Here is a 12,682-nt window from a genome sequence, read left to right as displayed (position 1 = left end):
CAGCACCTAAGGTCAAAGTAACAAAGGCTTAAGCTGGCTGCCTAACAATCTTAGATGGTTTCATTTTAAATGAATAGGATCCTATTTTCGACCTCACAGCTTCTCTCTTCCAGTCCCCCCCCCCACCCCCCCCCCCCCCCCCCCCCATTGCTCGACCAGCAAGTCGTCTTTGGTGACATCTTCCTTGCAGTACTCCTTTTGAGCTTAATTGTAGCCAGCTTCCTGGGTGCAAACATGTTAGGGTAAAGGGGATCAATAGCTGCCACATTCAACATCCCTTTGTACTTAAGACAAAATCCTCTCTGCCCCATTTTCACCTGGCCCTGAGTTTTGATCAAAAACAATGTCTGTTAGTGGTACCCTGTCCCAGCGGACATCAACCTGCGCCCACCTCCACCCCCGCTATTCTAAAGACTCCAGTCGGGGACAGCCATCCGTTTGGGCAAACAGGGACGCCCAGCAGAGGAAACAGTCCATCCCGGACAAAGCAGAGGCTACGTGGGGGCAGTTTAAGATCCGCGAGGCCTCGCCCCAGTCAACCGGAACTGCAACCGCCGCAATCCGTCCCCCGAATATCGCGACGCCCGCGCCCGTCCCGCCTCCGCCGACGCACTGCGCAGGCGCGGCGTTCGCGCACGCTCCGCAGACCCGCCGCCGGGGTCTCGGGCCGCTGCAATCTGTTGCGCCGCCGCCCGCGGAAGCGGGCAGATCCGGGTCTCGTGGCTAATAGTGACGTGGGCAGTCGCACCAAAACAGAGGAGGGGAGGAAGCCCGAGGCCAGGAGCCGCCGCCGCCGCAGCGTTCCGGAAGCCCCAGGCGGTCTTTCTGCCGAGCCGAGCTCCCGGCCCCCATCCTCCCCGCCCCGTCGGTTGTTTTCTGGGCGGGTGAGTGTCTCCCCTGCGGCGGCCCACCTTCTCCTCACCCCGGTTTTTCCTGGGGGGTCCTCCGGCTCTCGCGGGCTGCGGTGGCGACGACAGAGCGGGACGGCTGCTCGGGTTCGGTGGTTCCCGGCCGGGCTGGCGAGTCTGCCCGGGAGAACCCCGCTGCTGTCGAGCCCGGGTCCCCCCCGCGAGGAGCGAGGCAGAGAGCCTGCGATTTGGCTTTTCTGCAGGAAACCATAGTCGGGGCTATGGCAGGACAGTGGACGATGGCCCCGGGTGGTTTTATTTTTAGGGTGAGACAGTTAACTCGGGTGGAGGCGTATAATGGAGTAAAAGAGGGAGTCGTTACGTAGCTGGCAGGAGAGACCCACAAATCCTGAAATTCACACTATGTCGTTTACCTCTGGTTTTCAGCCCTTGCCAGGTTTAAGGCAGGCACCAAGATGCGTCCTTTGTTGGGATCGATGAGACAGGAAAGCTGCCATCTAGAAAGCGGGAGCTTTTTATCCTGCATTGTGTTGCGAATTTAAAGGATTTCCCCCCTTTTTTTCCTGTTTGTTCAATAAGTGGAACCAGAGCTGACAGTCAAGAGGAGGTTGTGCGCGATAAACTGATGGCAGGAGCACCTGAGATCCCATGTTGCCGTTGAAAGCCAAAGTTTTCCAAAGCGGCTGTGTCTCTGTGTGTGAAGATTTTAGCCCAGATGATGTTGCTTAGCCGGCGAGAGTCCATAGGATGTTTCTGGTTGTCCTAGTTGGCAAAGTCGAAGCTGTGGCCTTAATACCTTGGGTTTGCATTCGAGAGAGTCGGGTTAGCTTTATGCACATATTAACCTGTGTGTGGTGTTGAAGGGAGACCGTCCAGTTTGGGGGTTATTGTCAGAAATCGTTGGCAGCTCTGCCTGCAGGAACTTGGAGGAGGGCAGTGACTGTCTCAGCTGGTTTGGTCTTGAGAACCCGTAGGCTGAGGAAGCGTCTGGCTGCCGGTTTCTGTGGAGGAGGCTGAACGCGTGTGTTCCACCTCGGTGGCTGGCCACGCAGATTCCTCCAGCGTAGCCTGCAGCCAGCCCCCCAAGACACCAAGGAGACCTGAAGACCAAACCTCCTTTTTGTCCAAACTTGTTTTTTTAAAAAGAACACGCCCCCCCCCCTTCCAACTCATTAATTGAGGTGTTTCTTTGGTAAACAATAAGAAAGAAAAACAGAAGTATGTGCTAATTGCTTGTCCCTTATCAAATCCGGGAAGAGTGCTTACGAATTTAGAGGACTACCTTGCAGGGGACCTTCTTGTGTGGACCTCTTCTTAACAAATTTCTTCCTCCTGTGAGGGCAGTTGAGATCTTTTTTCGTTCTTTTTTTTTTTTTTTTTTTTTTTTTTTAAATTGATTGTAGAGAGAGAGGAAGGGAGAGGGAGCGGGCGGGAGCGGGCGAAGGAGGAAGAGAAAACTTGGGAGATCCAGGACGGGGACCAAGCCCACAACCTGGGCATGTGCCCTGACCAGGAATCGAACCCATGACCTTTGGTGCTCTGGAGCAGCGTGGGCAACAGATGGTCTGTGGACCACTGGTGGTCCCTGAGGTCCGAAAACCGCTGCTCTGGAGAATGCTCAACCATCTGAGCCACACTGGCCAGGGCTGAAATCTTTTTCTTAACACCACAGTTGGAACCCTGTTGAATTAGTTGTTTTCTTGCAGTTCTTTTTTAACCTTTTATGCTAATGCATAACTGAATATTTTTGCTTACACAAAATAATTTGTAATAGTTGGGAAAAATGTTGATTAAAGCATATAAACAAAAAAGAAAAAGAAAAAAGTCATCAATATTCCTGCCATCACCAATGTTAGCTGTGGTTTATATCCTTTCAGACTTCTTTTTGGCATTTATACATATATTTAAAAAAATTTATTTGTTGATTTTAGAGATAGAGAGGAAGAGAGAAAGAGTGAGAGAGAGAAACTTCGATTTGTGTCTGATTCTTCTATGTGCCCTGACTGGGAATCGAACCCACATCCTTGGCATATCAGGGCGATGCTCTAACCAACTGAGCTACCCAGCCTGGGTGGAATTTATATATGTTATACAAAAATGGTTTACAAGAAAAGCTATCACCTGCTTTTTCAGATGTGGGTTTTTGGACCTTAACTTTTTTTTTTTAATATATTTTATTGATTTTTTTAAAAAATATATTTTATTGATTTTTTACAGAGAGGAAGGGAGAGAGAGAGTTAGAAACATCGATGAGAGAGAAACATCGATCAGCTGCCTCCTGCACATCTCCCACTGGGGATGTGCTCGCAGCCCAGGTACATGCCCTTGACCGGAATCGAACCTGGGACCTTTCAGTCTGCAGGCCGACGCTCTATCCACTGAGCCAAACCGGTTTCGGCTATTTTATTGATTTTTTTACAGAGAGGAAGGGAGAGGGACAGATAGTTAGAAACATCAATCAGTCCTCCTACTGGGGACGTGCCCACAACCAAGGTACATGCCCTTGACTGGAATCGAACCTGGGACCTTTCAGTCTGCAGGCTGACGCTCTATCCACTGAGCCAAACCAGTTAGGGCTGGACCTTAACTTTTAAGGACTATTCACTGTATGTTTGCCAGACCATAACAATAAAAATGAGGGTTTTAAAAGATTTCCTCCCAAATATTTATGATATAAGATTTAAGAAATTAGTATGCGTTGTGTGGCAAAGTAAGGCCTTTCTAGTTTAACTGTCGGAAGAGCAAGCACAGAATAACTTGAGTTGACAGTATGGAAGTTTCAAAAGTGTTTGCTGTTTTAGTGATTTGATTCAGGTAGAGGTTTGGTTCTATTTCATAGTCACAGCATGTTCCCAATGCTGACCAGCTGTCCGGGCCTGCAACAGTAAGGTCCTGAAAGATTTACTTTATGAATCATACTAAGTATGCTTTATTGACATTGAATCTTGGATGTGTGCTTTAGGGGTGGTGCCAAAAGAGAAGGAAATGGCCTCTTCACCTCAGCTTCAAGGGATAAGTACATATTGTGAAGTACCCTAAATATGCTTATAATTTTGGTTTCCATTAGTCATAAATTTACCTAAAACCTTTAAGCCTCTATTTTCATTCTGTGTCTCTTGGGGAAGTAAAATCAGTCCCAGATGCTAACTACTCATTATCTGATTAATTCTTTTTCTTTGATTTGCCTTAAGTTATAGTGTTCAATATATATTCTAGATTGACCCACTTCTTCCCACCTTTACTGCCACCACCTTTGCCAACTATCACCATCTCTGACCTGGGCTCTGCAGTAACCTGCTGGTCTCCCTGCTTCCACTTTGGCTTTTTATGGTTCGTTCCCCTGACTACAGTCTAGGTCTAGGAGACCCTAAAATGTAGATCAGATTTTGTTGCCCCTTTGTTGAAAGCCTCCCATCATATTCAAAATAAAATCTGAACTCCTCACTGAAGCTTGCCAGGCACTACCTGTTTGGCACTAGATCAGCGTGATGGAGCCTGGCCACATCCGTTTCTTCCTTTGTTCCAGCCCCACTAGTGTTCCTGGAACTTGCCAGGCATGCTCCTGCCTTGGGGCATTTGCACTTGCTTGTACCCTATGGCTTCACTATTCTTATCCCAGATCTTGCTAATTCCATGATATAATTCAGCTCTTGATTCAGATGTTGCCTCTTCAAGGAGATTGCATTGCGTTGACTTCTCTTGTTTTCTGCATAATATTTGTCACTATTTGAAATTTCCTTTTTTTTTTTATATTCAGTCTCTCACACTAGAAATTAAACTCTGAAAATGGGACATGTCTTGTCTTTTCACTGCATAGTAGGTCCTCAATGAATGTTGGTTGAATGCATGAACTTGGTGAATATGTCTGTATTCCTCTTGAACGTACTGTTCCATTTGAATGTTTGTTTCCGTAGTTGGGCACGTATCAGTAGAAACTGCAGTTAGGTAAAGAACAGTTTGGCACTTTGAAAGCCATTCTGAAAGAGGGCTGAAAATTATTTGAGTCTGACATTAAAAAAACAATTACCTGTCTGAATATCAATAATAATGGCATTTACTGTTCATGGAATATATATGCCAGTCCCTTTATTTCCTTTATATTAAGTTTACCTGACATATCAACCCTCCAAGTCAGATATTGTTATCCCTAATTTACACTGGAGGAAACAGACTCTGGGTATTTAGATAAGTTGCCCAATGTAAAGTTACTAGTACTGTTAGGATTCAAGCCCAATTTTCCCTTGACACAAAGCTCACGTACCTCCTTATATTACAGCAGTATTGACTAGTCTTTTTGACTTACAGAATCATGGAAGTTGTCTTAAATAAATCTACCTGTTTTAGCTATCTGAATATGCTGCTAGCACTACTTTCATGAATCGTTTTGTTGTATTTAAATTTAAATTGGCTACACGTTTCTAATAGCCCTTCCCCCACCATTTTAAACAAAAGACATGTTATTGAAAAGCTACAAAGGATAGTAATATATAAAGCCAACAACAACAAAATATAATCCATTTATTCAAAAGTCATCTCCACATAGTTTTTTCCAGTGTTTTATTTTTTAAAAATTCATCTTTGGTGTAAATGAGATATAATATTCACATAGATTTGTAACCTAATTTCTTGTTTGTTTAACTTAATGAGTTTTATACCATGGCCTTAGAAACTTTCTAAGCTTGATTTTAACTGGCCGTATTTTATAAGATATTTTGAATAAAGTGTTTTTTTTTTTTAAATTATGGACATTAATGTAGTTTCTAATTTTCACCATTATACTAGTAAATATTGTGCTGAACCATGGCTTTAAGTAGTTAACCCAAGCTCTAAATAATTAGAGCAACCAGTCTAAATACAAAATAAGTCATATTTAAAACATTGTAGTGATTTGAAGTGTAGTGATTTTAATAGTAATATAACAAGTATATATAGCATGCATATACTTGCAATACCTAGAAGTTGCCTCTGAGGAAAGGAGAGTACCTTTTACTTTTGCAGTTTTATTATCTTTTTTAAACCTTTTTGTGTTTGAATTTTAAAACTATAAATGTGTATTGCTTTTAAAATTAAATTAAACTCTGGAAAAGTTTATTTTTTCTAAGCTAAAATTTTTAGGTGTATAGTAGTGTTTATATTTTGTTTATAACATTTTAAACGTCAATGCATTTGTTCTGGGGAAAGTTACCTTCTGTTGTTTATTTTCATATTGACTTTTCATTTCCTTTTTTAAACTTAGGTCAAAGCATTGATGTGAGTCTCAGCTTTGTAAAAATACAGGATGAAGCTGGTTTTTACTTGACCGCACTCATTGAGGAGTGTAACAGGTGCAGCACTTCTCAAAATTTGACAGCTAATAAAGGTTCTTTAAATCAAGTTAGGGATTCAGTAAGCGTCTTCATGGTATATGCCCCAGACCTAGAGATCAGTGGTCTGGCTGCTATCTTGTTTTAGCTCACAATATACTTTTAAAAAAACAAGTTAATTTAACATAGTATGTATTTTTTGCTTTGTTACTCTTAGCAAAGGTAATGTGGAAGAAATTGACTTGTTTGACATTTTGAAATCTTTGGTGTTTATTCAAGTTTCTAGGCTGCAGCATGGTTGAGAGAGGATGTAAGTTACAGGAGTTGGGAGAGCAGTAGCCATAATTCTTTCTGCTCAAAAAGTCATGTAGGCAAGCAAGTGAATGAGAATGATACTGAGAATAGATTCTACTCTAATTTATCTGAATGATGTAAATCAGGCATAAACTTGTAACATTACTTGTGATGTACCTCACAATTTCAGAAGACACTAGTACTTTGTAATACAGCTGTTGAAAAGTGCTTTCTTAACATTTATGAGCAATTTATATACACTGTGATTTGTAGTAGTATGGAATTTTTATATAATCTGTTGAATTTTTCTGTTTCTACCTTATGAAAAATAGACCTTGAGTTTAAATCTTGTAATTCAGAGTATTTCTACTAAGTACTCTTTTATTTTTTTATTTTATGAAATGCATATGCAATTTTCTTTTTTTGACTACTGAATACTCTTGAGTAGAAATTTAGAAGACATTCTCTGACTATGACACTTTGGGTTATGATATTGACTGTAAACAAAGATGATTCAATTGAAAAGTTTTCCTTTATTTAGCTACTTATATAAATGTTTACTCCTGGACCTTGAGAGAATGTTTGGGATTGTACAGGAGCAAGGAACAGCCAGGGAAGGATAGGAAGTTTTCAGGTGAGAGACCAAGATTTAGAACAGAGACTTCTTTCTTCCCTTTCTCTTTTATGCCCAAGAGTGATAGCTGAGCCCCAGGGGAATACAAAAGCTCTAAAGCAGTCTACAGAGAACTTGGCTGAGGGTTGAAGATACATTTCAAATCTAAGGGCTTAGAGTTGAATTGGCCCAGAGCATTTTACAGTTTATAAAGCACTCTTACAAATTCTCATTTGATCCTTGCAACGACCCTTTAAAATGAATAGTTTCAGTTAACACTCTGATTTTATAGTTAAAGAAACTGAAGCCACAGAGAGACTGAGTAATTTATCCATTCTCAGTAGTAGTGCCATAACTTGAATCATTTATCTAAGATTTTCTTTCTGCGGTCCCATGATGTTTTAGCAAGTGTTCCCTAAGGTAATTCCTAGAATACGATCAAATACTGCTAAGGAAAAAAGGGGTCACTGAGGAAAGAAAGGAAAGGAAAATAGGGTCGTAGTAACTGGGAATTTCTAGAAGAGTGGCGGCAACCCCAGGTGGACCTGTAGTAGAGTCCTGTGCTGCAGTGACATGGAGCTAAGAACATTCTTGATGACCTTCAAGAGTTAACTTTAATATCAATGTGATAGAAGGTTGAGAGAAATAGTTCTCCTTTTCTTTGAACTTGAGCTTTCTCCAGATTACCACAGAAGTCATTTGTGACATTTATGTTGGCTAATGATATTGGTATATAATTATATTATTATCATATGTAATTCAGAGTATTTCTACTACTCTGGCACTCTTGGAAGAAGGGGCTTTTTTATGTTTTCTATATCCTCAGAACTCTTCTGCCAGTTACTTAGTCCCCTGAGGACTTATTAGCAATATCCTTTTCAGGAAAGGAGAAGTGAGAGAAGACATGGGTTTGAATCCCACCTCTGCTGTGTGACTCTGAGTAAGTCACTGAAGCTTCATGAGCATCAGTTCTTTCCTCCTTAAATGAGAGGTTGAGAACTGCTGCATCCCCACAGTTTTAATAGTATCACTTGTAAAGTTGTCATTTGTAGAATCTGAATAAATGAAGATTTGACATCCTCTAATCTACATGTGATCTCTGCAGTGAAACCTTGCACAGGCTTCCTAGTCATGCTGACCTTGTTTTCTCTATACATTCCCATTCTTCTCCATGGAAAGAAAACATTTTGTTGTCTTCTTTTTTGTTGTTCCTAATCCTCACCCGAGAATATTTTTCCATTGATTTTTAGGGAGAGTGGAAGAGAGAGGGAAAGACAGAGAGAAAAATCGATGTGAGAGAAACACATCGACTAATTGCCTCCTACGTGAGTCCTGACCAGGGCCCTGGGCCGGAATTGAACCTGGGACCCTTTGGTCTGTAGGCTGACGCTCTAGCCACTGAGCCAAACTGGCTAGAACTGTTGTTGTTTTTTTACACGTTTTTATTTATTTATTTATTTTTATTTTTTTAATATATTTTATTGATTTTTTACAGAGAGGAAGGGAGAGGGATAGAGAGTCAGAAACATCGATGAGAGAGAAGCATCGATCAGCTGTCTCCTGCACACACCCCATCGGGGATGTGCCTGCAACTAAGGTACATGCCCTTGACTGGAATCGAACCTGGGACCCTTCAGTCCCCAGGCTGACGCTCTATCCAGTGAGCCAAACTGGTCAGGGCTGTTCTTGTTTTTTTAAGCTTGCTCTAGTCTCTTCCTCTTGAATAGTGTGTCCTCTGAAAGAGTGTCTTTAAGCTTTTTGTTATCCTATAAAAAAAAATTATTTTTGTTAATCCTCACCCAAGGATATTTTTCTATTGATTTTTAAAGACAGTAGAAGGGAGGGGGTGGGGAAGACAGAAACATTGATGTGAGAGAGACACATCTACTGGTCAACCTCCACACACACACCCTGCCTGGGACCGGGGATGGAGCCTGCAACTGAGGCATGTGCCCCTGACTAGAATCGAACCCAGAACCCTTCAGTCTGCAGGCCAGCGCTCTATCGACTGAGCAGAACTGGCTAGGGCCTGTAAAAATGTTTTATGTTAAGAATTTCAGAAGTGGTTTTCACTATATTTTTCTCTTATAAATAGCTATTTATAGATGGAACAATGTATGGTCACTTTATTGGATCAGTAGAGGGAATATATAAGAAATTTGTAACTGTAATTGCTTGACCGTTAATTTGAATTTTTTAAAATCTCAGAATAGAATTCAGAGAGTTCTTAAGCACAGAGAATTGTGATATTTAGGGTATATAATGGAGTTCATTTCAACATGTAAATTTTTAAAATTTCTAACTTCTCCCATATGTAGCTTTAGTACAGTTTTTAACAAATGATTGCTTGATTTGAATTTGAGTCTGTATCCTTTTCTTGCCCATCAGAGATGTAAATATGGTTTAAGAGAAAATATGGTTTAATTTCTGTACTGCTCACAAGTTGTCTTTATAGGCCTCACAAAGTATTGTATGTGGGTGAATTTGAGCTCCTTATTACATTGAGATGCTGGGTCATCTGATAAAAGTAATCCTAACTATATGTTAGTATATAGTATAATATCATATTGGAATTAATGGACAAATATTTTGTTTTCCCTGTTTAATATGCAAGGTAGCCAGAGTTTTGGGATAGCCCTGATCATTTGGGTGGTCAGTTTTTAAATTGGCTACTGGGTAAAATCTTAGAGTCAGAAAGCTGTTTCTAGAAAAACATTATTTTTAGAGGTGAGTAGTTACCTCTGCAATGTAATTTAGAATAAGGTTAAAGAATAGAGAGCAAACTCAAGTGAGAGAAAACAGGCTCCCTGAATGTCCTGGGGGCAGTTCCAGCAATTTCTGACATATGATTCACTTTTGTGGTTTTACAACTCTGGAGCTCTCATCAATAGAATTGATGCTTTTTCTGAGTTCCCCATTTCACTGGCTAGCATCTCTATTTTCCACCTTGTAAAAACAATGGGGAAAATATCCTCTGGTGAGGATTAATAAAAAAAAAAAACACATCTAAGTTAATTTTTCTGCATTCAAAAATTTTTTCTGATTATAGGAGTTAATATATGATCATTATATGATACTAGAGGCCTGATGCACGAAATTTGTGCAAGAATAGGCCTGCCTTCCCCCTGATGCTGGGACCCAGGCTTCCCTCGCAGCCCTGGCTTTGTCCAGTCTAATTAGCATATTGTGCTTTTATTATTATAGATTTGATAAAATGTATAAAGTAAAATCATGTCACCAAGTCATAACCAGTGTTAAAGTTTGGTTATATTTTCTTTCAACTTTTTAAAGTGTGTGTTTTTCTGTGCTTTTTATACTTATGTGCATGTGCTATGCTTATTTTTTAAAAATATATTTTTATTGATTTCAGAGAGGAAGGAAGAGGGAGAGAGAGATAGAAACATCAATGATGAGAGAGAATCATTGATTGGCTGCCTCTTGCACAACCCCCACTGGGAAACAAGCCTGCAACCTGGGCATGTGCCCTTGACCGGAATCGATCCTGGGACCCTTCAGTCTGCAGGCTGACGCTCTCTCCACTGAACCAAACTGGCTAGGGCTATGCTTATTTTTTTTTTTTTATCTTTAGTATACTTTAATATTGTATTGTGATCATTTCCCCATGTCGTGAAAGAAAATGAAACATAGGGCTGCATAATACATCATAGTATGTATTACAATTTAAACATTCCTTTTTAGCCAGACATTTAGATTATTCTAGATTTTGTTTTTCTTAATTCTTACGCTATCATCCTGACTGGAACTCCTTTTGTTCCTGTTTTTTACTATTATAAATCTATGATAACCACTTTTGTACATCTTAGATTTTTTTAAATAGAACCTTAGAGGTGGAATTATGGTTGGGATGTTCAGAAAGTTCTAGAAAGAAGAACTAATATCTTATTTACTTGGTTGTAATATTTATTTATTTTTTAATACATTTTATTTATTTTTTTACAGAGAGGAAGGGAGAGGGATAGAGAGTTAGAAACACCGATGAGAGAGAAGCATCGATCAGCTGCCTCCTGCACACCCCCAACTGGGGATGTGCCCGCAACCAAGATACATGCTCTTGACCGGAATCGATAGAGCATTTTGCAGGCAGATGCTCTATCCATTGAGCCAAACCGGCTAGGGTTGGGTTGTAATATTTATTATCTCTTATCCTTCTTCACCTTCTTTCTGTTTGCCATCCCAGCTATAGTATGCATCCAGTGTCTTTGGTTCTGGATGTGCCTTGGGAAAAAACCTAAAACAAAACCTGTGTTAGCCCTTGTTGTTTTCCTTCTGTTTGGTGTGTATTTTAAAAATGAATTTTAAAATGTATTACCATTTGCCTTTATTTTAAACTCAATTTGATAAAACATTATAGGAACATTAATAGTTGCTATGTACACTGTTGTTTTACTATTTTGATTCTCTTAATTGTTAAAGCTTCCAGCAGAGGGTGAATAGGGGGAGGGAAAGGTGCAATTTGTGTTAGGGTTACTGAAGGAGGAACGCATGAGGTCAAAGTGGTAAGGGATTATAAATTTACTAGAGGCCTGGTGCACGAAAATTCTGCACTGGAGGGGGTCCCTCAGCCCAGCCTGCCCCCTCTCACAGTCCGGGAGCCCTCAGGGGATGTCCTACTGGCGGCTTAGGATGTCCTAAGCCGCACTCTGGCCTCTCTCTGCAGGAGGCGACTGGGCCAATTAGGGGAAGGTGCTGCTCCCGTCACCCTGCCGTTGCTGCTGCTGCTGGCCGCGTGGCTGCCTGCCCTTGGCCCTCGAAGTCACCATGGCTTTGTCCGGAAGGACGTTCGGCTGTCTGGTCTAATTAGCTTTTATTATTATAGATTAGGTCATCTGGAGACCAGATGTGCTGAGCCCCAAAATGGCGCCAGCACCCAGGGACAGGGAGTCAGAGATTTTAAAGGACTCTAGGCAGGCTTTTTCTCAGCGCAGAATTCTCTGGGTGGGTCCGGATTCTGAGCGAGTCCAGAGGGGAAGGTACTGGTCTTAGCAAATGGAATGTGGTCTAAGTGAAAGGGAATGTTGGTTGTGAAATGATCTAAAGGTCAGTTTCACGGGACAGGGGATGTCAATTCAATTATTTGATCAGACCTATTCCAGCCTTTTGATTTTATGGAATAGGGTCAGAGGTCATTTCTTCCGTACTTCCTGCTGAGGGTGGTCATTGAGATCATAAGCAGATGGACTTTGATTGTAGTTGGCTGGAACACTGTATAGATTCCTCATGGTTGGAGTGAGGGGTTGTAACAACATGATTTCCCTGAAAGACTGATTGGTGAAGGTTCAGAAGTGGTCCAATTTATATTTAGCCAGTAGTCCCATGAATTTGATTAATGTTCTCTAATCTTTGTGGCTCTTTCTGTTAATTTTTGGGTGGCATCCCTGACTAGGCCAGACTTAAAAGACAGTTATGAGCTACATGATCAAGCAAGGTACCAGGCTTTTTCTTGCAAGTGGCTTTTGACTGGCGTCAATCAGTTTTGAGAGTGCTTTCTTGTGGTGCCCTAAATCCAGGCACATTTTTTTCAGGCATGGCATTCCAGTCAAAAACTTGGTTAATAAAACAACAATTGGAAAGTGGTCTTATTG

General features: G+C 41.2%; 1 protein-coding gene across 2 annotated transcripts in view; it reads left to right on the top strand.

Annotated features, from left to right (window-relative positions):
• The first annotated feature begins 757 nt into the window (after positions 1-757).
• The window catches only part of SMIM14 (small integral membrane protein 14), a 60,316-nt gene continuing 48,391 nt past the window's right edge, over positions 758-12,682 (top strand). For both annotated transcript variants that reach the window (XM_036331628.1, XM_036331618.1), the window contains exon 1: positions 758-884. The gene's annotated coding sequence lies outside the window, so the exon portion shown is untranslated. The remainder of the gene's footprint in view (positions 885-12,682) is intronic.

The sequence above is a fragment of the Myotis myotis genome, unplaced genomic scaffold (genome assembly GCF_014108235.1).
Source record: "Myotis myotis isolate mMyoMyo1 unplaced genomic scaffold, mMyoMyo1.p scaffold_m19_p_1, whole genome shotgun sequence".
NCBI lineage: Eukaryota > Metazoa > Chordata > Mammalia > Chiroptera > Vespertilionidae > Myotis > Myotis myotis.
This window is presented reverse-complemented; position numbering and strand designations above follow the sequence as displayed.